Source organism: Crinia signifera, chromosome 3, assembly GCF_055691185.1.
Source record: "Crinia signifera chromosome 3, ASM5569118v1, whole genome shotgun sequence".
In the NCBI taxonomy this organism is placed as follows: Eukaryota; Metazoa; Chordata; class Amphibia; order Anura; family Myobatrachidae; genus Crinia; species Crinia signifera.
The window spans coordinates 107668514-107694496 of NC_139219.1; the positions used below are offsets into that span (position 1 = coordinate 107668514).

The window sequence follows — 25983 nt, forward strand, 5'->3', positions numbered from 1 at the left end:
TACCACATTCAGTACACTGAGATGCATGCTTGGTTTCACAAATTGAGGAAAATGGGTAAGTAACCGTGAAGTAAAATGTGAAGCATTGTTTGTTCAGTGGTGGAATCCTCGCCTGCCACGCGGGAGGCCTGGGTTCGATTCCCGGCCAATGCAGTACTCAAGTTTTACTGAAATGATGGTATATTTTGTTAAAGAGTGTCTGGCTCTTTGCTTTTTGGTGGTGCAGGTATAGAATTCCACATACAATAAATTAATGTTAGAATCTTGTGGTTTAGTGGTAGAATTCCCACCTGCCAAGAGAGAGGTCTGGATCTGAAAAGGGAATAAACACCAAACAAATGTTGTACTAAAAGCATATGACTCTTAGCTTGGGAGTTTTATTTCTATTGACTAAGCTGGCCAGGCTTTGTTACAGTGTTGTAGCATCAAGGCAAGGCAACGCTTGCTCTTCAATCTACACTACTAAACCAAAGCAAAGTTTCCACATTCAGTAGATCCTGATATTCCTGCATGGTTTCACCCACTGATGTACACCTGAAACAGCGATATATTTTGTTAAATAGTGCATGGATCTTTGCATTTTGGTGGTGCAGGCATAGAAATCAACATACAATGATTTAGTGGTAGAATCTTGTGGTTTAGTGGTAGAATTCTCGCCTGCCATGAGGGAGGCATGGATCTGAAAAGGGAATAAACACCACCCAATGTTGTGCTCAAAGCAAATGACTCTTAGATTTGGAGTCTTATTCGCTATTGACTCAGATAGCTAGGCTTTTTTACAGTGTTATGGCATCATGGCAAGGCAAGGATTGCCCTTCAATCTATAAAACCAAAGCAAGGTTTCCACATTTAGTAGATCCTGAGATTCCTGCTTGGTTTCACACACTGATGTACACCTCTTTTAAGTTTCAAATAAAACACGTTTGGTTGTGTAGTGACAGAGATCTCGCCTGTAGAATTCTGGGAAAAAACACCGCCCAATGTGGGGCTCGAACCCATGACCCTGAGATTAAGAGTCTCATGCTCTACCGACTGAGCTAGCCAGGCTTGGTTACTGTGATTTGACAAAAAGGCCACTCAAGCCAAATAGTGCAATACAAGCTATTAAAGTAGATCTAGGCTACCACATTCAGTACACTGAGATGCATGCTTGGTTTCACACATTGAGGAAAATGGGTAAGTAACCGTGAAGTAAAATGTGAAGCATTGGTTGTTCAGTGGTAGAATTCTCGCCTGCCACGCGGGAGGCCCGGGTTCGATTCCCGGCCAATGCAGTACTCAAGTTTTACTGAAATTATGGTATATTTTGTTAAAGAGTGTCTGGCTCTTTGCTTTTTGGTGGTGCAGGTATAGAATTCCACATACAATAAATTAATGTTAGAATCTTGTGGTTTAGTGGTAGAATTCCCACCTGCCAAGAGAGAGGTCTGGATCTGAAAAGGGAATAAACACCAAACAAATGTTGTACTAAAAGCATATGACTCTTAGCTTGGGAGTTTTATTTCTATTGACTAAGCTGGCCAGGCTTTGTTACAGTGTTGTAGCATCAAGGCAAGGCAACGCTTGCTCTTCAATCTACACTATTAAACCAAAGCAAAGTTTCCACATTCAGTAGATCCTGATATTCCTGCATGGTTTCACCCACTGATGTACACCTGAAACAGCGATATATTTTGTTAAAGAGTGCCTGGCTCTTTGCATTTTGGTGGTGCAGATATAGAATTTAACATACAATGATTTAGTGGTAGAATCTTGTGGTTTAGTGGTAGAATTCTCACCTGCCATGAGGGAGGCATGGATCTGAAAAGGGAATAAACACCACCCAATGTTGTGCTCAAAGCAAATGACTCTTAGATTTGGAGTCTTATTCGCTATTGACTCAGATAGCTAGGCTTTTTTACAGTGTTATGGCATCATGGCAAGGCAAGGATTGCCCTTCAATTTATAAAACCAAAGCAAGGTTTCCACATTTAGTAGATCCTGAGATTCCTGCTTGGTTTCACACACTGATGTACACCTCTTTTAAGTTTCAAATAAAACACGTTTGGTTGTGTAGTGACAGAGATCTCGCCTGTAGAATTCTGGGAAAAAACGCCGCCCAACGTGGGGCTCGAACCCACGACCCTGAGATTAAGAGTCTCATGCTCTACCGACTGAGCTAGCCAGGCTTGGTTACTGTGATGTGACAAAAAGGCCACTCAAGCCAAGGAGTGCCCTACAAGCTATTAAAGTAGATCTAGGCTACCACATTCAGTACACTGAGATGCATGCTTGGTTTCACACATTGAGGAAAATGGGTAAGTAACCTTGAAGTAAAATGTGAAGCATTGGTTGTTCAGTGGTAGAATTCTCGCCTGCCACGCGGGAGGCCCAGGTTCGATTCCCGGCCAATGCAGTACTCAAGTTTTACTGAAATTATGGTATATTTTGTTAAAGAGTGTCTGGCTCTTTGCTTTTTGGTGGTGCAGGTATAGAATTCCACATACAATAAATTAATGGTAGAATCTTGTGGTTTAGTGGTAGAATTCCCACCTGCCAAGAGAGAGGTCTGGATCTGAAAAGGGAATAAACACCAAACAAATGTTGTACTAAAAGCAAATGACTCTTAGCTTGGGGGTTTTATTTCTATTGACTAAGCTGGCCAGGCTTTGTTACAGTGTTGTAGCATCAAGGCAAGGCAACGCTTGCTCTTCAATCTACACTATTAAACCAAAGCAAAGTTTCCACATTCAGTAGATCCTGATATTCCTGCATGGTTTCACCCACTGATGTACACCTGAAACAGCGATATATTTTTTTAAAGAGTGCCTGGCTCTTTGCATTTTAGTGGTGCAGGTATAGAATTTAACATACAATGATTTAGTGGTAGAATCTTGTGGTTTAGTGGTAGAATTCTCGCCTGCCATGAGGGAGGCATGGATCTGAAAAGGGAATAAACACCACCCAATGTTGTGCTCAAAGCAAATGACTCTTAGATTTGGAGTCTTATTCGCTATTGACTCAGATAGCTAGGCTTTTTTACAGTGTTATGGCATCATGGCAAGGCAAGGATTGCCCTTCAATTTATAAAACCAAAGCAAGGTTTCCACATTTAGTAGATCCTGAGATTCCTGCTTGGTTTCACACACTGATGTACACCTCTTTTAAGTTTCAAATAAAACACGTTTGGTTGTGTAGTGACAGAGATCTCGCCTGTAGAATTCTGGGAAAAAACACCGCCCATCGTGGGGCTCGAACCCACGACCCTGAGATTAAGAGTCTCATGCTCTACCGACTGAGCTAGCCAGGCTTGGTTACTGAGATGTGACAAAAAGGCCACTCAAGCCAAGGAGTGCCCTACAAGCTATTAAAGTAGATCTAGGCTACCACATTCAGTACACTGAGATGCATGCTTGGTTTCACACATTGAGGAAAATGGGTAAGTAACCGCGAAGTAAAATGTGAAGCATTGGTTGTTCAGTGGTAGAATTCTCGCCTGCCACGCGGGAGGCCCGGGATCGATTCCCGGCCAATGCAGTACTCAAGTTTTACTGAAAATATGGTATATTTTGTTAAAGAGTGTCTGGCTCTTTGCATTTTGGTGGTGCAGGTAAAGAATTCCACATACAATAAATTAATGTTAGAATCTTGTGGTTAAGTGGTAGAATTCCCACCTGCCAAGAGAGAGGTCTGGATCTGAAAAGGGAATAAACACCAAACAAATGTTGTACTAAAAGCATATGACTCTTAGCTTGGGAGTTTTATTTCTATTGACTAAGCTGGCCAGGCTTTGTTACAGTGTTGTAGCATCAAGGCAAGGCAACGCTTGCTCTTCAATCTACACTATTAAACCAAAGCAAAGTTTCCACATTCAGTAGATCCTGATATTCCTGCATGGTTTCACCCACTGATGTACACCTGAAACAGCAATATATTTTGTTAAAGAGTGCCTGGCTCTTTGCATTTTGGTGGTGCAGGTATAGAATTCAACATACAATGATTTAGTGGTAGAATCTTGTAGTTTAGTGGTAGAATTCTCGCCTGCTATGAGGGAGGCATGGATCTGAAAAGGGAATAAACACCACCCAATGTTGTGCTCAAAGCAAATGACTCTTAGATTTGGAGTCTTATTCGCTATTGACTCAGATAACTAGGCTTTTTTACAGTGTTATGGCATCATGGCAAGGCAAGGATTGCCCTTCAATCTATAAAACCAAAGCTAGGTTTCCACATTTAGTAGATCCTGAGATACCTGCTTGGTTTCACACACTGATGTACACCTCTTTTAAGTTTCAAATAAAACACGTTTGGTTGTGTAGTGACAGAGATCTCGCCTGTAGAATTCTGGGAAAAAACACCGCCCAACGTGGGGCTCGAACCCACGACCCTGAGATTAAGAGTCTCATGCTCTACCGACTGAGCTAGCCAGGCTTGGTTACTGTTGTGTGACAAAAAGGCCACTCAAGCCCAAGAAGTGCCCTACAAACTATTAAAGTAGATCTAGGTTACCACATTCAGTACACTGAGATGCATGCTTGGTTTCACAAATTGAGGAAAATGGATAAGTAACCGTGAAGTAAAATGTGAAGCATTGGTTGTTCAGTGGTGGAATTCTCGCCTGCCACGCGTGAGGCCCGGGTTCGATTCCCGGCCAATGCAGTACTCAAGTTTTACTGAAATTATGGTATATTTTGTTAAAGAGTGTCTGGCTCTTTGCATTTTGGTGGTGCAGGTAAAGAATTCCACATACAATAAATTAATGTTAGAATCTTGTGGTTAAGTGGTAGAATTCCCACCTGCCAAGAGAGAGGTCTGGATCTGAAAAGGGAATAAACACCAAACAAATGTTGTACTAAAAGCATATGACTCTTAGCTTGGGAGTTTTATTTCTATTGACTAAGCTGGCCAGGCTTTGTTACAGTGTTGTAGCATCAAGGCAAGGCAACGCTTGCTCTTCAATCTACACTATTAAACCAAAGCAAAGTTTCCACATTCAGTAGATCCTGATATTCCTGCATGGTTTCACCCACTGATGTACACCTGAAACAGCGATATATTTTGTTAAAGAGTGCCTGGCTCTTTGCATTTTGGTGGTGCAGGTATAGAATTCAACATACAATGATTTAGTGGTAGAATCTTGTAGTTTAGTGGTAGAATTCTCGCCTGCTATGAGGGAGGCATCGATCTGAAAAGGGAATAAACACCACGCAATGTTGTGCTCAAAGCAAATGACTCTTAGATTTGGAGTCTTATTCGCTATTGACTCAGATAACTAGGCTTTTTTACAGTGTTATGGCATCATGGCAAGGCAAGGATTGCCCTTCAATCTATAAAACCAAAGCTAGGTTTCCACATTTAGTAGATCCTGAGATTCCTGCTTGGTTTCACACACTGATGTACACCTCTTTTAAGTTTCAAATAAAACACGTTTGGTTGTGTAGTGACAGAGATCTCGCCTGTAGAATTCTGGGAAAAAACACCGCCCAACGTGGGGCTCGAACCCACGACCCTGAGATTAAGAGTCTCATGCTCTACCGACTGAGCTAGCCAGGCTTGGTTACTGTTGTGTGACAAAAAGGCCACTCAAGCCAAGGAGTGCCCTACAAGCTATTAAAGTAGATCTAGGCTACCACATTCAGTACACTGAGATGCATGCTTGGTTTCACAAATTGAGGAAAATGGGTAAGTAACCGTGAAGTAAAATGTGAAGCATTGGTTGTTCAGTGGTAGAATTCTCGCCTGCCACGCGGGAGGCCCGGGTTCGATTCCCGGCCAATGCAGTACTCAAGTTTTACTGAAATTATGGTATATTTTGTTAAAGAGTGTCTGGCTCTTTGCTTTTTGGTGGTGCAGGTATAGAATTCCACATACAATAAATTAATGTTAGAATCTTGTGGTTTAGTGGTAGAATTCCCACCTGCCAAGAGAGAGGTCTGGATCTGAAAAGGGAATAAACACCAAACAAATGTTGTACTAAAAGCATATGACTCTTAGCTTGGGAGTTTTATTTCTATTGACTAAGCTGGCCAGGCTTTGTTACAGTGTTGTAGCATCAAGGCAAGGCAACGCTTGCTCTTCAATCTACACTACTAAACCAAAGCAAAGCTTCCACATTCAGTAGATCCTGATATTCCTGCATGGTTTCACCCACTGATGTACACCTGAAACAGCGATATATTTTGTTAAATAGTGCATGGCTCTTTGCATTTTGGTGGTGCAGGCATAGAATTCAACATACAATGATTTAGTGGTAGAATCTTGTGGTTTATTGGTAGAATTCTCGCCTGCCATGAGGGAGGCATGGATCTGAAAAGGGAATAAACACCACCCAATGTTGTGCTCAAAGCAAATGACTCTTAGATTTGGAGTCTTATTCGCTATTGACTCAGATAGCTAGGCTTTTTTACAGTGTTATGGCATCATGGCAAGGCAAGGATTGCCCTTCAATCTATAAAACCAAAGCAAGGTTTCCACATTTAGTAGATCCTGAGATTCCTGCTTGGTTTCACACACTGATGTACACCTCTTTTAAGTTTCAAATAAAACACGTTTGGTTGTGTAGTGACAGAGATCTCGCCTGTAGAATTCTGGGAAAAAACACCGCCCAATGTGGGGCTCGAACCCATGACCCTGAGATTAAGAGTCTCATGCTCTACCGACTGAGCTAGCCAGGCTTGGTTACTGTTGTGTGACAAAAAGGCCACTCAAGCCAAGGAGTGCCCTAAAAGCTATTAAAGTAGATCTAGGCTACCACATTCAGTACACTGAGATGCATGCTTGGTTTTACACATTGAGGAAAATGGGTAAGTAACCCTGTAGTAAAACGTGAAGCATTGGTTGTTCAGTGGTAGAATTCTCGCCTGCCACGCGGGAGGCCCGGGTTCGATTCCCGGCCAATGCAGTACTCAAGTTTTACTGAAATTATGGTATATTTTGTTAAAGAGTGGCTGGCTCTTTGCATTTTGGTGGTGCAGGTATAGAATTCCACATACAATAAATTAATGGTAGAATCTTGTGGTTTAGTGGTAGAATTCCCACCTGCCAAGAGAGACGTCTGGATCTGAAAAGGGAATAAACACCAAACAAATGTTGTACTAAAAGCATATGACTCTTAGCTTGGGAGTTTTATTTCTATTGACTAAGCTGGCCAGGCTTTGTTACAGTGTTGTAGCATCAAGGCAAGGCAACGCTTGCTCTTCAATCTACACTACTAAACCAAAGCAAAGTTTCCACATTCAGTAGATCCTGATATTCCTGCATGGTTTCACCCACTGATGTACACCTGAAACAGCGATATATTTTGTTAAAGAGTGCATGGCTCTTTGCATTTTGGTGGTGCAGGCATAGAATTCAACATACAGTGATTTAGTGGTAGAATCTTGTGGTTTAGTGGTAGAATTCTCGCCTGCCATGAGGGAGGCATGGATCTGAAAAGGGAATAAACACCACCCAATGTTGTGCTCAAAGCAAATGACTCTTAGATTTGGAGTCTTATTCGCTATTGACTCAGATAGCTAGGCTTTTTTACAGTGTTATGGCATCATGGCAAGGCAAGGATTGCCCTTCAATTTATAAAACCAAAGCAAGGTTTCCACATTTAGTAGATCCTGAGATTCCTGCTTGGTTTCACACACTGATGTACACCTCTTTTAAGTTTCAAATAAAACACGTTTGGTTGTGTAGTGACAGAGATCTCGCCTGTAGAATTCTGGGAAAAAACGCCGCCCAACGTGGGGCTCGAACCCACGACCCTGAGATTAAGAGTCTCATGCTCTACCGACTGAGCTAGCCAGGCTTGGTTACTGTGATGTGACAAAAAGGCCACTCAAGCCAAGGAGTGCCCTACAAGCTATTAAAGTAGATCTAGGCTACCACATTCAGTACACTGAGATGCATGCTTGGTTTCACACATTGAGGAAAATGGGTAAGTAACCTTGAAGTAAAATGTGAAGCATTGGTTGTTCAGTGGTAGAATTCTCGCCTGCCACGCGGGAGGCCCAGGTTCGATTCCCGGCCAATGCAGTACTCAAGTTTTACTGAAATTATGGTATATTTTGTTAAAGAGTGTCTGGCTCTTTGCTTTTTGGTGGTGCAGGTATAGAATTCCACATACAATAAATTAATGGTAGAATCTTGTGGTTTAGTGGTAGAATTCCCACCTGCCAAGAGAGAGGTCTGGATCTGAAAAGGGAATAAACACCAAACAAATGTTGTACTAAAAGCAAATGACTCTTAGCTTGGGGGTTTTATTTCTATTGACTAAGCTGGCCAGGCTTTGTTACAGTGTTGTAGCATCAAGGCAAGGCAACGCTTGCTCTTCAATCTACACTATTAAACCAAAGCAAAGTTTCCACATTCAGTAGATCCTGATATTCCTGCATGGTTTCACCCACTGTTGTACACCTGAAACAGCGATATATTTTGTTAAAGAGTGCCTGGCTCTTTGCATTTTGGTGGTGCAGGTATAGAATTTAACATACAATGATTTAGTGGTAGAATCTTGTGGTTTAGTGGTAGAATTCTCGCCTGCCATGAGGGAGGCATGGATCTGAAAAGGGAATAAACACCACCCAATGTTGTGCTCAAAGCAAATGACTCTTAGATTTGGAGTCTTATTCGCTATTGACTCAGATAGCTAGGCTTTTTTACAGTGTTATGGCATCATGGCAAGGCAAGGATTGCCCTTCAATTTATAAAACCAAAGCAAGGTTTCCACATTTAGTAGATCCTGAGATTCCTGCTTGGTTTCACACACTGATGTACACCTCTTTTAAGTTTCAAATAAAACACGTTTGGTTGTGTAGTGACAGAGATCTCGCCTGTAGAATTCTGGGAAAAAACACCGCCCATCGTGGGGCTCGAACCCACGACCCTGAGATTAAGAGTCTCATGCTCTACCGACTGAGCTAGCCAGGCTTGGTTACTGAGATGTGACAAAAAGGCCACTCAAGCCAAGGAGTGCCCTACAAGCTATTAAAGTAGATCTAGGCTACCACATTCAGTACACTGAGATGCATGCTTGGTTTCACACATTGAGGAAAATGGGTAAGTAACCGCGAAGTAAAATGTGAAGCATTGGTTGTTCAGTGGTAGAATTCTCGCCTGCCACGCGGGAGGCCCGGGTTCGATTCCCGGCCAATGCAGTACTCAAGTTTTACTGAAAATATGGTATATTTTGTTAAAGAGTGTCTGGCTCTTTGCATTTTGGTGGTGCAGGTAAAGAATTCCACATACAATAAATTAATGTTAGAATCTTGTGGTTAAGTGGTAGAATTCCCACCTGCCAAGAGAGAGGTCTGGATCTGAAAAGGGAATAAACACCAAACAAATGTTGTACTAAAAGCATATGACTCTTAGCTTGGGAGTTTTATTTCTATTGACTAAGCTGGCCAGGCTTTGTTACAGTGTTGTAGCATCAAGGCAAGGCAACGCTTGCTCTTCAATCTACACTATTAAACCAAAGCAAAGTTTCCACATTCAGTAGATCCTGATATTCCTGCATGGTTTCACCCACTGATGTACACCTGAAACAGCAATATATTTTGTTAAAGAGTGCCTGGCTCTTTGCATTTTGGTGGTGCAGGTATAGAATTCAACATACAATGATTTAGTGGTAGAATCTTGTAGTTTAGTGGTAGAATTCTCGCCTGCTATGAGGGAGGCATGGATCTGAAAAGGGAATAAACACCACCCAATGTTGTGCTCAAAGCAAATGACTCTTAGATTTGGAGTCTTATTCGCTATTGACTCAGATAACTAGGCTTTTTTACAGTGTTATGGCATCATGGCAAGGCAAGGATTGCCCTTCAATCTATAAAACCAAAGCTAGGTTTCCACATTTAGTAGATCCTGAGATACCTGCTTGGTTTCACACACTGATGTACACCTCTTTTAAGTTTCAAATAAAACACGTTTGGTTGTGTAGTGACAGAGATCTCGCCTGTAGAATTCTGGGAAAAAACACCGCCCAACGTGGGGCTCGAACCCACGACCCTGAGATTAAGAGTCTCATGCTCTACCGACTGAGCTAGCCAGGCTTGGTTACTGTTGTGTGACAAAAAGGCCACTCAAGCCCAAGAAGTGCCCTACAAACTATTAAAGTAGATCTAGGTTACCACATTCAGTACACTGAGATGCATGCTTGGTTTCACAAATTGAGGAAAATGGATAAGTAACCGTGAAGTAAAATGTGAAGCATTGGTTGTTCAGTGGTGGAATTCTCGCCTGCCACGCGTGAGGCCCGGGTTCGATTCCCGGCCAATGCAGTACTCAAGTTTTACTGAAATTATGGTATATTTTGTTAAAGAGTGTCTGGCTCTTTGCATTTTGGTGGTGCAGGTAAAGAATTCCACATACAATAAATTAATGTTAGAATCTTGTGGTTAAGTGGTAGAATTCCCACCTGCCAAGAGAGAGGTCTGGATCTGAAAAGGGAATAAACACCAAACAAATGTTGTACTAAAAGCATATGACTCTTAGCTTGGGAGTTTTATTTCTATTGACTAAGCTGGCCAGGCTTTGTTACAGTGTTGTAGCATCAAGGCAAGGCAACGCTTGCTCTTCAATCTACACTATTAAACCAAAGCAAAGTTTCCACATTCAGTAGATCCTGATATTCCTGCATGGTTTCACCCACTGATGTACACCTGAAACAGCGATATATTTTGTTAAAGAGTGCCTGGCTCTTTGCATTTTGGTGGTGCAGGTATAGAATTCAACATACAATGATTTAGTGGTAGAATCTTGTAGTTTAGTGGTAGAATTCTCGCCTGCTATGAGGGAGGCATCGATCTGAAAAGGGAATAAACACCACGCAATGTTGTGCTCAAAGCAAATGACTCTTAGATTTGGAGTCTTATTCGCTATTGACTCAGATAACTAGGCTTTTTTACAGTGTTATGGCATCATGGCAAGGCAAGGATTGCCCTTCAATCTATAAAACCAAAGCTAGGTTTCCACATTTAGTAGATCCTGAGATTCCTGCTTGGTTTCACACACTGATGTACACCTCTTTTAAGTTTCAAATAAAACACGTTTGGTTGTGTAGTGACAGAGATCTCGCCTGTAGAATTCTGGGAAAAAACACCGCCCAACGTGGGGCTCGAACCCACGACCCTGAGATTAAGAGTCTCATGCTCTACCGACTGAGCTAGCCAGGCTTGGTTACTGTTGTGTGACAAAAAGGCCACTCAAGCCAAGGAGTGCCCTACAAGCTATTAAAGTAGATCTAGGCTACCACATTCAGTACACTGAGATGCATGCTTGGTTTCACAAATTGAGGAAAATGGGTAAGTAACCGTGAAGTAAAATGTGAAGCATTGGTTGTTCAGTGGTAGAATTCTCGCCTGCCACGCGGGAGGCCCGGGTTCGATTCCCGGCCAATGCAGTACTCAAGTTTTACTGAAATTATGGTATATTTTGTTAAAGAGTGTCTGGCTCTTTGCTTTTTGGTGGTGCAGGTATAGAATTCCACATACAATAAATTAATGTTAGAATCTTGTGGTTTAGTGGTAGAATTCCCACCTGCCAAGAGAGAGGTCTGGATCTGAAAAGGGAATAAACACCAAACAAATGTTGTACTAAAAGCATATGACTCTTAGCTTGGGAGTTTTATTTCTATTGACTAAGCTGGCCAGGCTTTGTTACAGTGTTGTAGCATCAAGGCAAGGCAACGCTTGCTCTTCAATCTACACTACTAAACCAAAGCAAAGCTTCCACATTCAGTAGATCCTGATATTCCTGCATGGTTTCACCCACTGATGTACACCTGAAACAGCGATATATTTTGTTAAATAGTGCATGGCTCTTTGCATTTTGGTGGTGCAGGCATAGAATTCAACATACAATGATTTAGTGGTAGAATCTTGTGGTTTATTGGTAGAATTCTCGCCTGCCATGAGGGAGGCATGGATCTGAAAAGGGAATAAACACCACCCAATGTTGTGCTCAAAGCAAATGACTCTTAGATTTGGAGTCTTATTCGCTATTGACTCAGATAGCTAGGCTTTTTTACAGTGTTATGGCATCATGGCAAGGCAAGGATTGCCCTTCAATCTATAAAACCAAAGCAAGGTTTCCACATTTAGTAGATCCTGAGATTCCTGCTTGGTTTCACACACTGATGTACACCTCTTTTAAGTTTCAAATAAAACACGTTTGGTTGTGTAGTGACAGAGATCTCGCCTGTAGAATTCTGGGAAAAAACACCGCCCAATGTGGGGCTCGAACCCATGACCCTGAGATTAAGAGTCTCATGCTCTACCGACTGAGCTAGCCAGGCTTGGTTACTGTTGTGTGACAAAAAGGCCACTCAAGCCAAGGAGTGCCCTAAAAGCTATTAAAGTAGATCTAGGCTACCACATTCAGTACACTGAGATGCATGCTTGGTTTTACACATTGAGGAAAATGGGTAAGTAACCCTGTAGTAAAACGTGAAGCATTGGTTGTTCAGTGGTAGAATTCTCGCCTGCCACGCGGGAGGCCCGGGTTCGATTCCCGGCCAATGCAGTACTCAAGTTTTACTGAAATTATGGTATATTTTGTTAAAGAGTGGCTGGCTCTTTGCATTTTGGTGGTGCAGGTATAGAATTCCACATACAATAAATTAATGGTAGAATCTTGTGGTTTAGTGGTAGAATTCCCACCTGCCAAGAGAGACGTCTGGATCTGAAAAGGGAATAAACACCAAACAAATGTTGTACTAAAAGCATATGACTCTTAGCTTGGGAGTTTTATTTCTATTGACTAAGCTGGCCAGGCTTTGTTACAGTGTTGTAGCATCAAGGCAAGGCAACGCTTGCTCTTCAATCTACACTACTAAACCAAAGCAAAGTTTCCACATTCAGTAGATCCTGATATTCCTGCATGGTTTCACCCACTGATGTACACCTGAAACAGCGATATATTTTGTTAAAGAGTGCATGGCTCTTTGCATTTTGGTGGTGCAGGCATAGAATTCAACATACAGTGATTTAGTGGTAGAATCTTGTGGTTTAGTGGTAGAATTCTCGCCTGCCATGAGGGAGGCATGGATCTGAAAAGGGAATAAACACCACCCAATGTTGTGCTCAAAGCAAATGACTCTTAGATTTGGAGTCTTATTCGCTATTGACTCAGATAGCTAGGCTTTTTTACAGTGTTATGGCATCATGGCAAGGCAAGGATTGCCCTTCAATCTATAAAACCAAAGCAAGGTTTCCACATTTAGTAGATCCTGAGATTCCTGCTTGGTTTCACACACTGATGTACACCTCTTTTAAGTTTCAAATAAAACACGTTTGGTTGTGTAGTGACAGAGATCTCGCCTGTAGAATTCTGGGAAAAAACACCGCCCAATGTGGGGCTCGAACCCATGACCCTGAGATTAAGAGTCTCATGCTCTACCGACTGAGCTAGCCAGGCTTGGTTACTGTTGTGTGACAAAAAGGCCACTCAAGCCAAGGAGTGCCCTAAAAGCTATTAAAGTAGATCTAGGCTACCACATTCAGTACACTGAGATGCATGCTTGGTTTTACACATTGAGGAAAATGGGTAAGTAACCCTGTAGTAAAACGTGAAGCATTGGTTGTTCAGTGGTAGAATTCTCGCCTGCCACGCGGGAGGCCCGGGTTCGATTCCCGGCCAATGCAGTACTCAAGTTTTACTGAAATTATGGTATATTTTGTTAAAGAGTGGCTGGCTCTTTGCATTTTGGTGGTGCAGGTATAGAATTCCACATACAATAAATTAATGGTAGAATCTTGTGGTTTAGTGGTAGAATTCCCACCTGCCAAGAGAGACGTCTGGATCTGAAAAGGGAATAAACACCAAACAAATGTTGTACTAAAAGCATATGACTCTTAGCTTGGGAGTTTTATTTCTATTGACTAAGCTGGCCAGGCTTTGTTACAGTGTTGTAGCATCAAGGCAAGGCAACGCTTGCTCTTCAATCTACACTACTAAACCAAAGCAAAGTTTCCACATTCAGTAGATCCTGATATTCCTGCATGGTTTCACCCACTGATGTACACCTGAAACAGCGATATATTTTGTTAAAGAGTGCATGGCTCTTTGCATTTTGGTGGTGCAGGCATAGAATTCAACATACAGTGATTTAGTGGTAGAATCTTGTGGTTTAGTGGTAGAATTCTCGCCTGCCATGAGGGAGGCATGGATCTGAAAAGGGAATAAACACCACCCAATGTTGTGCTCAAAGCAAATGACTCTTAGATTTGGAGTCTTATTCGCTATTGACTCAGATAGCTAGGCTTTTTTACAGTGTTATGGCATCATGGCAAGGCAAGGATTGCCCTTCAATCTATAAAACCAAAGCAAGGTTTCCACATTTAGTAGATCCTGAGATTCCTGCTTGGTTTCACACACTGATGTACACCTCTTTTAAGTTTCAAATAAAACACATTTGGTTGTGTAGTGACAGAGATCTCGCCTGTAGAATTCTGGGAAAAAACACCGCCCAACGTGGGGCTCGAACCCATGACCCTGAGATTAAGAGTTTCATGCTCTACCGACTGAGCTAGCCAGGCTTGGTTACTGTGATTTAACAAAAAGGCCACTCAAGCCAAGGAGTGCAATACAAGCTATTAAAGTAGATCTAGGCTACCACATTCAGTACACTGAGATGCATGCTTGGTTTCACACATTGAGGAAAATGGGTAAGTAACCGTGAAGTAAAATGTGAAGCATTGGTTGTTCAGTGGTAGAATTCTCGCCTGCCACGCGGGAGGCCTGGGTTCGATTCCCGGCCAATGCAGTACTCAAGTTTTACTGAAATTATGGTATATTTTGTTAAAGAGTGTCTGGCTCTTTGCATTTTGGTGGTGCAGGTATAGAATTCCACATACAATAAATTAATGGTAGAATCTTGTGGTTTAGTGGTAGAATTCCCACCTGCCAAGAGAGAGGTCTGGATCTGAAAAGGGAATAAACACCAAACAAATGTTGTACTAAAAGCATATGACTCTTAGCTTGGGAGTTTTATTTCTATTGACTAAGCTGGCCAGGCTTTGTTACAGTGTTGTAGCATCAAGGCAAGGCAACACTTGCTCTTCAATCTACACTATTAAACCAAAGCAAAGTTTCCACATTCAGTAGATCCTGATATTCCTGCATGGTTTCACCCACTGATGTACACCTGAAACAGCGATATATTTTGTTAAAGAGTGCCTGGCTCTTTGCATTTTGGTGGTGCAGGTATAGAATTTAACATACAATGATTTAGTGGTAGAATCTTGTGGTTTAGTGGTAGAATTCTTGCCTGCCATGAGGTAGGCATGGATCTGAAAAGGGAATAAACACCACCCAATGTTGTGCTCAAAGCAAATGACTCTTAGATTTGGAGTCTTATTCGCTATTGACTCAGATAGCTAGGCTTTTTTACAGTGTTATGGCATCATGGCAAGGCAAGGATTGCCCTTCAATTTATAAAACCAAAGCAAGGTTTCCACATTTAGTAGATCCTGAGATTCCTGCTTGGTTTCACACACTGATGTACACCTCTTTTAAGTTTCAAATAAAACACGTTTGGTTGTGTAGTGACAGAGATCTCGCCTGTAGAATTCTGGGAAAAAACACCACCCAACGTGGGGCTCGAACCCACGACCCTGAGATTAAGAGTCTCATGCTCTACCGACTGAGCTAGCCAGGCTTGGTTACTGTGATCTGACACAAAGGCCACTCAAGCCAAGGAGTGCCCTACAAGCTATTAAAGTAGATCTAGGCTACCACATTCAGTACACTGAGATGCATGCTTGGTTTCACAAATTGAGGAAAATGGGTAAGTAACCGTAAAGTAAAATGTGAAGCATTGGTTGTTCAGTGGTAGAATTCTCGCCTGCCACGCGGGAGGCCCGGGTTCGATTCCCGGCCAATGCAGTACTCAAGTTTTACTGAAATTATGGTATATTTTGTTAAAGAGTGTCTGGCTCTTTGCATTTTGGTGGTGCGGGTAAAGAATTCCACATACAATAAATTAATGTTAGAATCTTGTGGTTAAGTGGTAGAATTCCCACCTGCCAAGAGAGAGGTCTGGATCTGAAAAGGGAATAAACACCAAACAAATGTTGTACTAAAAGCATATGACTCTTAGCTTGGGAGTTTTATTTCTATTGACTAAGCTGGCCAGGCTTTGTTACAGTGTTGTAGCATCAAGGCAAGGCAACACTTGCTCTTCAATCTACACTATTAAACCAAAGCAAAGTTTCCACATTCAGTAGATCCTGATATTCCTGCATGGTTTCACCCACTGATGTACACCTGAAACAGCAATATATTTTGTTAAAGAGTGCCTGGCTCTTTGCATTTTGGTGGTGCAGGTATAGAATTCAAAATACAATGATTTAGTGGTAGAATCTTGTAGTTTAGTGGTAGAATTCTCGCCTGCTATGAGGGAGGCATGGATCTGAAAAGGGAATAAACACCACCCAATGTTGTGCTCAAAGCAAATGACTCTTAGATTTGGAGTCTTATTCGCTATTGACTCAGATAACTAGGCTTTTTTACAGTGTTATGGCATCATGGCAAGGCAAGGATTGCCCTTCAATCTATAAAACCAAAGCTAGGTTTCCACATTTAGTAGATCCTGAGATTCCTGCTTGGTTTCACACACTGATGTACACCTCTTTTAAGTTTCAAATAAAACACGTTTGGTTGTGTAGTGACAGAGATCTCGCCTGTAGAATTATGGGAAAAAAACACCGCCCAACGTGGGGCTCGAACCCACGACCCTGAGATTAAGAGTCTCATGCTCTACCGACTGAGCTAGCCAGGCTTGGTTACTGTTGTGTGACAAAAAGGCCACTCAAGCCAAGGAGTGCCCTACAAACTATTAAAGTAGATCTAGGCTACCACATTCAGTACACTGAGATGCATGCTTGGTTTCACAAATTGAGGAAAATGGATAAGTAACCGTGAAATAAAATGTGAAGCATTGGTTGTTCAGTGGTGGAATTCTCGCCTGCCACGCGTGAGGCCCAGGTTCGATTCCCGGCCAATGCAGTACTCAAGTTTTACTGAAATTATGGTATATTTTGTTAAAGAGTGTCTGGCTCTTTGCATTTTGGTGGTGCAGGTAAAGAATTCCACATACAATAAATTAATGTTAGAATCTTGTGGTTAAGTGGTAGAATTCCCACCTGCCAAGAGAGAGGTCTGGATCTGAAAAGGGAATAAACACCAAACAAATGTTGTACTAAAAGCATATGACTCTTAGCTTGGGAGTTTTATTTCTATTGACTAAGCTGGCCAGGCTTTGTTACAGTGTTGTAGCATCAAGGCAAGGCAACGCTTGCTCTTCAATCTACACTATTAAACCAAAGCAAAGTTTCCACATTCAGTAGATCCTGATATTCTTGCATGGTTTCACCCACTGATGTACACCTGAAACAGCGATATATTTTGTTAAAGAGTGCCTGGCTCTTTGCATTTTGGTGGTGCAGGTATAGAATTCAACATACAATAATTTAGTGGTAGAATCTTGTAGTTTAGTGGTAGAATTATCGCCTGCTATGAGGGAGGCATCGATCTGAAAAGGGAATAAACACCACGCAATGTTGTGCTCAAAGCAAATGACTCTTAGATTTGGAGTCTTATTCGCTATTGACTCAGATAACTAGGCTTTTTTACAGTGTTATGGCATCATGGCAAGGCAAGGATTGCCCTTCAATCTATAAAACCAAAGCTAGGTTTCCACATTTAGTAGATCCTGAGATTCCTGCTTGGTTTCACACACTGATGTACACCTCTTTTAAGTTTCAAATAAAACACGTTTGGTTGTGTAGTGACAGAGATCTCGCCTATAGAATTCTGGGAAAAAACACCGCCCAACGTGGGGCTCGAACCCACGACCCTGAGATTAAGAGTCTCATGCTCTACCGACTGAGCTAGCCAGGCTTGGTTACTGTTGTGGGACAAAAAGGCCACTCAAGCCAAGGAGTGCCCTACAAGCTATTAAAGTAGATCTAGGCTACCACATTCAGTACACTGAGATGCATGCTTGGTTTCACAAATTGAGGAAAATGGGTAAGTAACCGTGAAGTAAATTGGGAAGCATTGGTTGTTCAGTGGTAGAATTCTCGCCTGCCACGCGGGAGGCCTGGGTTCGATTCCCGGCCAATGCAGTACTCAAGTTTTACTGAAATTATGGTATGTTTTGTTAAAGAGTGTCTGGCTCTTTGCTTTTTGGTGGTGCAGGTATAGAATTCCACATACAATAAATTAATGTTAGAATCTTGTGGTTTAGTGGTAGAATTCCCACCTGCCAAGAGAGAGGTCTGGATCTGAAAAGGGAATAAACACCAAACAAATGTTGTACTAAAAGCATATGACTCTTAGCTTGGGAGTTTTATTTCTATTGACTAAGCTGGCCAGGCTTTGTTACAGTGTTGTAGCATCAAGGCAAGGCAACGCTTGCTCTTCAATCTACACTATTAAACCAAAGCAAAGTTTCCACATTCAGTAGATCCTGATATTCCTGCATGGTTTCACCCACTGATGTACACCTGAAACAGCGATATATTTTGTTAAAGAGTGCCTGGCTCTTTGCATTTTGGTGGTGCAGGTATAGAATTCAACATACAATGATTTAGTGGTAGAATCTTGTGGTTTAGTGGTAGAATTCTCGCCTGCCATGAGGGAGGCATGGATCTGAAAAGGGAATAAACACCACCCAATGTTGTGCTCAAAGCAAATGACTCTTAGATTTGGAGTCTTATTCGCTATTGACTCAGATAGCTAGGCTTTTTTACAGTGTTATGGCATCATGGCAAGGCAAGGATTGCCCTTCAATCTATAAAACCAAAGCAAGGTTTCCACATTTAGTAGATCCTGAGATTCCTGCTTGGTTTCACACACTGATGTACACCTCTTTTAAGTTTCAAATAAAACACGTTTGGTTGTGTAGTGACAGAGATCTCGCCTGTAGAATTCTGGGAAAAAACACCGCCCAACGTGGGGCTCGAACCCACGACCCTGAGATTAAGAGTCTCATGCTCTACCGACTGAGCTAGCCAGGCTTGGTTACTGTTGTGTGACAAAAAGGCCACTCAAGCCAAGGAGTGCCCAACAAACTATTAAAGTAGATCTAGGCTACCACATTCAGTACACTGAGATGCATGCTTGGTTTCACAAATTGAGGAAAATGGGTAAGTAACCGTGAAGTAAAATGTGAAGCATTGGTTGTTCAGTGGTAGAATTCTCGCCTGCCACGCGGGAGGCCCGGGTTCGATTCCCGGCCAATGCAGTACTCAAGTTTTATGGAAATTATGGTATAATTTGTTAAAGAGTGGCTGGCTCTTTGCATTTTGGTGGTGCAGGTATAGAGTTCCACATACAATAAATTAATGGTAGAATCTTGTGGTTTAGTGGTAGAATTCCCACCTGCCAAGAGAGAGGTCTGGATCTGAAAAGGGAATAAACACCAAACAAATGTTGTACTAAAAGCATATGACTCTTAGCTTGGGAGTTTTATTTCTATTGACTAAGCTGGCCAGGCTTTGTTACAGTGTTGTAGCATCAAGGCAAGGCAACGCTTGCTCTTCAATCTACACTATTAAACCAAAGCAAAGTTTCCACATTCAGTAGATCCTGATATTCCTGCATGGTTTCACCCACTGATGTACACCTGAAAAAGCGATATATTTTGTTAAAGAGTGCCTGGCTCTTTGCATTTTGGTGGTGCAGGTATAGAATTTAACATACAATGATTTAGTGGTAGAATCTTGTGGTTTAGTGGTAGAATTCTCGCCTGCCATGAGGGAGGCATGGATCTGAAAAGGGAATAAACACCACCCAATGTTGTGCTCAAAGCAAATGACTCTTAGATTTGGAGTCTTATTCGCTATTGACTCAGATAGCTAGGCTTTTTTACAGTGTTATGGCATCATGGCAAGGCAAGGATTGCCCTTCAATTTATAAAGCCAAAGCAAGGTTTCCACATTTAGTAGATCCTGAGATTCCTGCTTGGTTTCACACACTGATGTACACCTCTTTTAAGTTTCAAATAAAACATGTTTGGTTGTGTAGTGACAGAGATCTCGCCTGTAGAATTCTGGGAAAAAACACCGCCCAACGTGGGGCTCGAACCCACGACCCTGAGATTAAGAGTCTCACGCTCTACCGACTGAGCTAGCCAGGCTTGGTTACTGTGATTTGACAAAAAGGCCACTCAAGCCAAGGAGTGCAATACAAGCTATTAAAGTAGATCTAGGCTACCACATTCAGTACACTGAGATGCATGCTTGGTTTCACAAATTGAGGAAAATGGGTAAGTAACCGTGAAGTAAAATGTGAAGCATTGGTTGTTCAGTGGTAGAATTCTCGCCTGCCACGCGGGAGGCCCGGGTTCGATTCCCGGCCAATGCAGTACTCAAGTTTTACTGAAATTATGGTATATTTTGTTAAAGAGTGTCTGGCTCTTTGCTTTTTGGTGGTGCAGGTATAGAATTCCACATACAATAAATTAATGGTAGAATCTTGTGGTTTAGTGGTAGAATTCCCACCTGCCAAGAGAGAGGTCTGGATCTGAAAAGGGAATAAACACCAAACAAATGTTGTACTAAAAGCATATGACTCTTAGCTTGGGAGTTTTATTTCTATTGACTAAGCTGGCCAGGCTTTGTTACAGTGTTGTAGCATCAAGGCAAGGCAACGCTTGCTCTTCAATCTACACTATTAAACCAAAGCAAAGTTTCCACATTCAGTAGATCCTGATATTCCTGCATGGTTTCACGCACTGATGTACACCTGAAACAGCGATATATTTTGTTAAAGAGTGCCTGGCTCTTTGCATTTTGGTGGTGCAGGTATAGAATTTAACATACAATGATTTAGTGGTAGAATCTTGTGGTTTAGTGGTAGAATTCTCGCCTGCCATGAGGGAGGCATGGATCTGAAAAGGGAATAAACACCACCCAATGTTGTGCTCAAAGCAAATGACTCTTAGATTTGGAGTCTTATTCGCTATTGACTCAGATAGCTAGGCTTTTTTACAGTGTTATGGCATCATGGCAAGGCAAGGATTGCCCTTCAATTTATAAAACCAAAGCAAGGTTTCCACATTTAGTAGATTCTGAGATTCCTGCTTGGTTTCACACACTGATGTACACCTCTTTTAAGTTTCAAAAAAAACATGTTTGGTTGTGTAGTGACAGAGATCTTGCCTGTAGAATTCTGGGAAAAAACACCGCCCAACGTGGGGGTCGAACCCACGACCCTGAGATTAAGAGTCTCATGCTCTACCGACTGAGCTAGCCAGGCTTGGTTACTGTGATGTGACAAAAAGGCCACTCAAGCCAAGGAGTGCCCTACAAGCTATTAAAGTAGATCTAGGCTACCACATTCAGTACACTGAGATGCATGCTTGGTTTCACACATTGAGGAAAATGGTTAAGTAACCGTGAAGTAAAATGTGAAGCATTGGTTGTTCAGTGGTAGAATTCTCGCCTGCCACGCGGGAGGCCCGGGTTCGATTCCCGGCCAATGCAGTACTCAAGTTTTACTGAAATTATGGTATATTTTGTTAAAGAGTGCCTGGCTCTTTGCATTTTGGTGGTGCAGGTATAGAATTCCACATACAATAAATTAATGGTAGAATCTTGTGGTTTAGTGGTAGAATTCCCACCTGCCAAGAGAGAGGTCTGGATCTGAAAAGGGAATAAACACCAAACAAATGTTGTACTAAAAGCATATGACTCTTAGCTTGGGAGTTTTATTTCTATTGACTAAGCTGGCCAGGCTTTGTTACAGTGTTGTAGCATCAAGGCAAGGCAACGCTTGCTCTTCAATCTACACTATTAAACCAAAGCAAAGTTTCCACATTCAGTAGATCCTGATATTCCTGCATGGTTTCACCCACTGATGTACACCTGAAACAGCGATATATTTTGTTAAAGAGTGCCTGGCTCTTTGCATTTTGGTGGTGCAGGTATAGAATTTAACATACAATGATTTAGTGGTAGAATCTTGTGGTTTAATGGAAGAATTCTCGCCTGCCATGAGGGAGGCATGGATCTGAAAAGGGAATAAACACCACCCAATGTTGTGCTCAAAGCAAATGACTCTTAGATTTGGAGTCTTATTCGCTATTGACTCAGATAGCTAGGCTTTTTTACAGTGTTATGGCATCATGGCAAGGCAAGGATTGCCCTTCAATTTATAAAACCAAAGCAAGGTTTCCACATTTAGTAGATCCTGAGATTCCTGCTTGGTTTCACACACTGATGTACACCTCTTTTAAGTTTCAAATAAAACACGTTTGGTTGTGTAGTGACAGAGATCTCGCCTGTAGAATTCTGGGAAAAAACACCGCCCAACGTGGGGCTCGAACCCACGACCCTGAGATTAAGAGTCTCATGCTCTACCGACTGAGCTAGCCAGGCTTGGTTACTGTTGTGTGACAAAAAGGCCACTCAAGCCAAGGAGTGCCCTACAAGCTATTAAAGTAGATCTAGGCTACCACATTCAGTACACTGAGATGCATGCTTGGTTTCACAAATTGAGGAAAATGGGTAAGTAACCGTGAAGTAAAATGTGAAGCATTGGTTGTTCAGTGGTAGAATTCTCGCCTGCCACGCGGGAGGCCCGGGTTCGATTCCCGGCCAATGCAGTTCTCAAGTTTTACTGAAATTATGGTATATTTTGTTAAAGAGTGTCTGGCTCTTTGCATTTTGGTGGTGCAGGTAAAGAATTCCACATACAATAAATTAATGTTAGAATCTTGTGGTTAAGTGGTAGAATTCCCACCTGCCAAGAGAGAGGTCTGGATCTGAAAAGGGAATAAACACCAAACAAATGTTGTACTAAAAGCATATGACTCTTAGCTTGGGAGTTTTATTTCTATTGACTAAGCTGGCCAGGCTTTGTTACAGTGTTGTAGCATCAAGGCAAGGCAACGCTTGCTCTTCAATCTACACTATTAAACCAAAGCAAAGTTTCCACATTCAGTAGATCCTGATATTCCTGCATGGTTTCACCCACTGATGTACACCTGAAACAGCGATATATTTTGTTAAAGAGTGCCTGGCTCTTTGCATTTTGGTGGTGCAGGTATAGAATTCAACATACAATGATTTAGTGGTAGAATCTTGTGGTTTAGTGGTAGAATTCTCGCCTGCCATGAGGGAGGCATGGATCTGAAAAGGGAATAAACACCACCCAATGTTGTGCTCAAAGCAAATGACTCTTAGATTTAGAGTCTTATTCGCTATTGACTCAGATAGCTAGGCTTTTTTACAGTGTTATGGCATCATGGCAAGGCAAGGATTGCCCTTCAATCTATAAAACCAAAGCAAGGTTTCCACATTTAGTAGATCCTGAGATTCCTGCTTGGTTTCACACACTGATGTACACCTCTTTTAAGTTTCAAATAAAACACGTTTGGTTGTGTAGTGACAGAGTTCTCGCCTGTAGAATTCTGGGAAAAAACTCCGCCCAACGTGGGGCTCGAACCCACGACCCTGAGATTAAGAGTCTCATGCTCTACCGATTGAGCTAGCCAGGCTTGGTTACTGTGATTTGACAAAAAGGCCACTAAAGCCAAGGAGTGCAATACAAGCTATTAAAGTAGATCTAGGCTACCACATTCAGTACACTGAGATGCATGCTTGGTTTCACAAATTGAGGAAAATGGGTAAGTAACCGTGAAGTAAAATGTGAAACATTGGTTGTTCAGTGGTAGAATTCTCGCCTGCCACGTGGGAGGCCCGGGTTCGATTCCTGGCCAATGCAGTACTCAAGTTTTACTGAAATTATGGTATATTTTGTTAAAGAGTGTCTGGCTCTTTGCTTTTTGGTGGTGCAGGTATAGAATTCCACATACAATAAATTAATGGTAGAATCTTGTGGTTTAGTGGTAGAATTCCCACCTGCCAAGAGAGAGGTCTGGATCTGAAAAGGGAATAAACACCAAACAAATGTTGTACTAAAAGCATATGACTCTTAGCTTGGGAGTTTTATTTCTATTGACTAAGCTGGCCAGGCTTTGTTACAGTGTTGTAGCATCAAGGCAAGGCAACGCTTGCTCTTCAATCTACACTATTAAACCAAAGCAAAGTTTCCACATTCAGTAGATCCTGATATTCCTGCATGGTTTCACCCACTGATGTACACCTGAAACAGCAATATATTTTGTTAAAGAGTGCCTGGCTCTTTGCATTTTGGTGGTGCAGGTATAGAATTCAAAATACAATGATTTAGTGGTAGAATCTTGTAGTTTAGTGGTAGAATTCTCGCCTGCTATGAGGGAGGCATGGATCTGAAAAGGGAATAAACACCACCCAATGTTGTGCTCAAAGCAAATGACTCTTAGATTTGGAGTCTTATTCGCTATTGACTCAGATAACTAGGCTTTTTTACAGTGTTATGGCATCATGGCAAGGCAAGGATTGCCCTTCAATCTATAAAACCAAAGCTAGGTTTCCACATTTAGTAGATCCTGAGATTCCTGCTTGGTTTCACACACTGATGTACACCTCTTTTAAGTTTCAAATAAAACACGTTTGGTTGTGTAGTGACAGAGATCTCGCCTGTAGAATTCTGGGAAAAAACACCGCACAACGTGGGGCTCGAACCCACGACCCTGAGATTAAGAGTCTCATGCTCTACCGACTGAGCTAGCCAGGCTTGGTTACTGTTGTGTGACAAAAAGGCCACTCAAGCCAAGGAGTGCCCTACAAACTATTAAAGTAGATCTAGGCTACCACATTCAGTACACTGAGATGCATGCTTGGTTTCACAAATTGAGGAAAATGGGTAAGTAACCGTGAAGTAAAATGTGAAGCATTGGTTGTTCAGTGGTAGAATTCTCGCCTGCCACGCGGGAGGCCCGGGTTCGATTCCCGGCCAATGCAGTTCTCAAGTTTTACTGAAATTATGGTATATTTTGTTAAAGAGTGTCTGGCTCTTTGCATTTTGGTGGTGCAGGTAAAGAATTCCACATACAATAAATTAATGTTAGAATCTTGTGGTTAAGTGGTAGAATTCCCACCTGCCAAGAGAGAGGTCTGGATCTGAAAAGGGAATAAACACCAAACAAATGTTGTACTAAAAGCATATGACTCTTAGCTTGGGAGTTTTATTTCTATTGACTAAGCTGGCCAGGCTTTGTTACAGTGTTGTAGCATCAAGGCAAGGCAATGCTTGCTCTTCAATCTACACTATTAAACCAAAGCAAAGTTTCCACATTCAGTAGATCCTGATATTCCTGCATGGTTTCACCCACTGATGTACACCTGAAACAGCGATATATTTTGTTAAAGAGTGCCTGGCTCTTTGCATTTTGGTGGTGCAGGTATAGAATTCAACATACAATGATTTAGTGGTAGAATCTTGTGGTTTAGTGGTAGAATTCTCGCCTGCCATGAGGGAGGCATGGATCTGAAAAGGGAATAAACACCACCCAATGTTGTGCTCAAAGCAAATGACTCTTAGATTTAGAGTCTTATTCGCTATTGACTCAGATAGCTAGGCTTTTTTACAGTGTTATGGCATCATGGCAAGGCAAGGATTGCCCTTCAATCTATAAAACCAAAGCAAGGTTTCCACATTTAGTAGATCCTGAGATTCCTGCTTGGTTTCACACACTGATGTACACCTCTTTTAAGTTTCAAATAAAACACGTTTGGTTGTGTAGTGACAGAGATCTCGCCTGTAGAATTCTGGGAAAAAACTCCGCCCAACGTGGGGCTCGAACCCACGACCCTGAGATTAAGAGTCTCATGCTCTACCGATTGAGCTAGCCAGGCTTGGTTACTGTGATTTGACAAAAAGGCCACTAAAGCCAAGGAGTGCAATACAAGCTATTAAAGTAGATCTAGGCTAACACATTCAGTACACTGAGATGCATGCTTGGTTTCACACATTGAGGAAAATGGGTAAGTAACCGTGAAGTAAAAAGTGAAGCATTGGTTGTTCAGTGGTAGAATTCTCGCCTGCCACGCGGGAGGCCCGGGTTCGATTCCCGGCCAATGCAGTACTCAAGTTTTACTGAAATTTTGGTATATTTTGTTAAAGAGT

At 42.0% G+C, this 25983-nt stretch overlaps 25 non-coding genes across 25 annotated transcripts; 14 read left to right on the top strand and 11 right to left on the bottom strand.

Annotated features, from left to right (window-relative positions):
- The first annotated feature begins 1203 nt into the window (after nucleotides 1–1203).
- TRNAG-GCC (transfer RNA glycine (anticodon GCC)) lies at nucleotides 1204–1274 on the top strand. Its single transcript has one exon. It is a non-coding gene; the product is annotated as a tRNA-Gly (tRNA).
- Nucleotides 1275–2095: 821 nt separating this feature from the next.
- On the bottom strand, nucleotides 2096–2168 carry TRNAK-CUU (transfer RNA lysine (anticodon CUU)). The gene has a single exon. It is a non-coding gene; the product is annotated as a tRNA-Lys (tRNA).
- A 2169-nt stretch (nucleotides 2169–4337) lies between these two features.
- On the bottom strand, nucleotides 4338–4410 carry TRNAK-CUU (transfer RNA lysine (anticodon CUU)). Its single transcript has one exon. It is a non-coding gene; the product is annotated as a tRNA-Lys (tRNA).
- Nucleotides 4411–5459: 1049 nt separating this feature from the next.
- TRNAK-CUU (transfer RNA lysine (anticodon CUU)) lies at nucleotides 5460–5532 on the bottom strand. Its single transcript has one exon. It is a non-coding gene; the product is annotated as a tRNA-Lys (tRNA).
- A 156-nt stretch (nucleotides 5533–5688) lies between these two features.
- TRNAG-GCC (transfer RNA glycine (anticodon GCC)) lies at nucleotides 5689–5759 on the top strand. Its single transcript has one exon. It is a non-coding gene; the product is annotated as a tRNA-Gly (tRNA).
- A 1050-nt stretch (nucleotides 5760–6809) lies between these two features.
- TRNAG-GCC (transfer RNA glycine (anticodon GCC)) lies at nucleotides 6810–6880 on the top strand. Its single transcript has one exon. It is a non-coding gene; the product is annotated as a tRNA-Gly (tRNA).
- Nucleotides 6881–7701: 821 nt separating this feature from the next.
- TRNAK-CUU (transfer RNA lysine (anticodon CUU)) lies at nucleotides 7702–7774 on the bottom strand. Its single transcript has one exon. It is a non-coding gene; the product is annotated as a tRNA-Lys (tRNA).
- Nucleotides 7775–9051: 1277 nt separating this feature from the next.
- On the top strand, nucleotides 9052–9122 carry TRNAG-GCC (transfer RNA glycine (anticodon GCC)). Its single transcript has one exon. It is a non-coding gene; the product is annotated as a tRNA-Gly (tRNA).
- Nucleotides 9123–9943: 821 nt separating this feature from the next.
- Nucleotides 9944–10016, bottom strand: TRNAK-CUU (transfer RNA lysine (anticodon CUU)). The gene has a single exon. It is a non-coding gene; the product is annotated as a tRNA-Lys (tRNA).
- A 1049-nt stretch (nucleotides 10017–11065) lies between these two features.
- Nucleotides 11066–11138, bottom strand: TRNAK-CUU (transfer RNA lysine (anticodon CUU)). The gene has a single exon. It is a non-coding gene; the product is annotated as a tRNA-Lys (tRNA).
- Nucleotides 11139–11294: 156 nt separating this feature from the next.
- TRNAG-GCC (transfer RNA glycine (anticodon GCC)) lies at nucleotides 11295–11365 on the top strand. The gene has a single exon. It is a non-coding gene; the product is annotated as a tRNA-Gly (tRNA).
- Nucleotides 11366–12415: 1050 nt separating this feature from the next.
- On the top strand, nucleotides 12416–12486 carry TRNAG-GCC (transfer RNA glycine (anticodon GCC)). Its single transcript has one exon. It is a non-coding gene; the product is annotated as a tRNA-Gly (tRNA).
- Nucleotides 12487–13536: 1050 nt separating this feature from the next.
- TRNAG-GCC (transfer RNA glycine (anticodon GCC)) lies at nucleotides 13537–13607 on the top strand. The gene has a single exon. It is a non-coding gene; the product is annotated as a tRNA-Gly (tRNA).
- Nucleotides 13608–15778: 2171 nt separating this feature from the next.
- Nucleotides 15779–15849, top strand: TRNAG-GCC (transfer RNA glycine (anticodon GCC)). Its single transcript has one exon. It is a non-coding gene; the product is annotated as a tRNA-Gly (tRNA).
- An 822-nt stretch (nucleotides 15850–16671) lies between these two features.
- TRNAK-CUU (transfer RNA lysine (anticodon CUU)) lies at nucleotides 16672–16744 on the bottom strand. Its single transcript has one exon. It is a non-coding gene; the product is annotated as a tRNA-Lys (tRNA).
- A 1048-nt stretch (nucleotides 16745–17792) lies between these two features.
- Nucleotides 17793–17865, bottom strand: TRNAK-CUU (transfer RNA lysine (anticodon CUU)). The gene has a single exon. It is a non-coding gene; the product is annotated as a tRNA-Lys (tRNA).
- Nucleotides 17866–18913: 1048 nt separating this feature from the next.
- On the bottom strand, nucleotides 18914–18986 carry TRNAK-CUU (transfer RNA lysine (anticodon CUU)). Its single transcript has one exon. It is a non-coding gene; the product is annotated as a tRNA-Lys (tRNA).
- A 156-nt stretch (nucleotides 18987–19142) lies between these two features.
- On the top strand, nucleotides 19143–19213 carry TRNAG-GCC (transfer RNA glycine (anticodon GCC)). The gene has a single exon. It is a non-coding gene; the product is annotated as a tRNA-Gly (tRNA).
- An 821-nt stretch (nucleotides 19214–20034) lies between these two features.
- Nucleotides 20035–20107, bottom strand: TRNAK-CUU (transfer RNA lysine (anticodon CUU)). The gene has a single exon. It is a non-coding gene; the product is annotated as a tRNA-Lys (tRNA).
- A 156-nt stretch (nucleotides 20108–20263) lies between these two features.
- On the top strand, nucleotides 20264–20334 carry TRNAG-GCC (transfer RNA glycine (anticodon GCC)). Its single transcript has one exon. It is a non-coding gene; the product is annotated as a tRNA-Gly (tRNA).
- Nucleotides 20335–21384: 1050 nt separating this feature from the next.
- Nucleotides 21385–21455, top strand: TRNAG-GCC (transfer RNA glycine (anticodon GCC)). The gene has a single exon. It is a non-coding gene; the product is annotated as a tRNA-Gly (tRNA).
- An 821-nt stretch (nucleotides 21456–22276) lies between these two features.
- TRNAK-CUU (transfer RNA lysine (anticodon CUU)) lies at nucleotides 22277–22349 on the bottom strand. The gene has a single exon. It is a non-coding gene; the product is annotated as a tRNA-Lys (tRNA).
- Nucleotides 22350–22505: 156 nt separating this feature from the next.
- Nucleotides 22506–22576, top strand: TRNAG-GCC (transfer RNA glycine (anticodon GCC)). The gene has a single exon. It is a non-coding gene; the product is annotated as a tRNA-Gly (tRNA).
- Nucleotides 22577–24747: 2171 nt separating this feature from the next.
- Nucleotides 24748–24818, top strand: TRNAG-GCC (transfer RNA glycine (anticodon GCC)). The gene has a single exon. It is a non-coding gene; the product is annotated as a tRNA-Gly (tRNA).
- Nucleotides 24819–25868: 1050 nt separating this feature from the next.
- On the top strand, nucleotides 25869–25939 carry TRNAG-GCC (transfer RNA glycine (anticodon GCC)). Its single transcript has one exon. It is a non-coding gene; the product is annotated as a tRNA-Gly (tRNA).
- The last annotated feature ends 44 nt before the right edge of the window (nucleotides 25940–25983 follow it).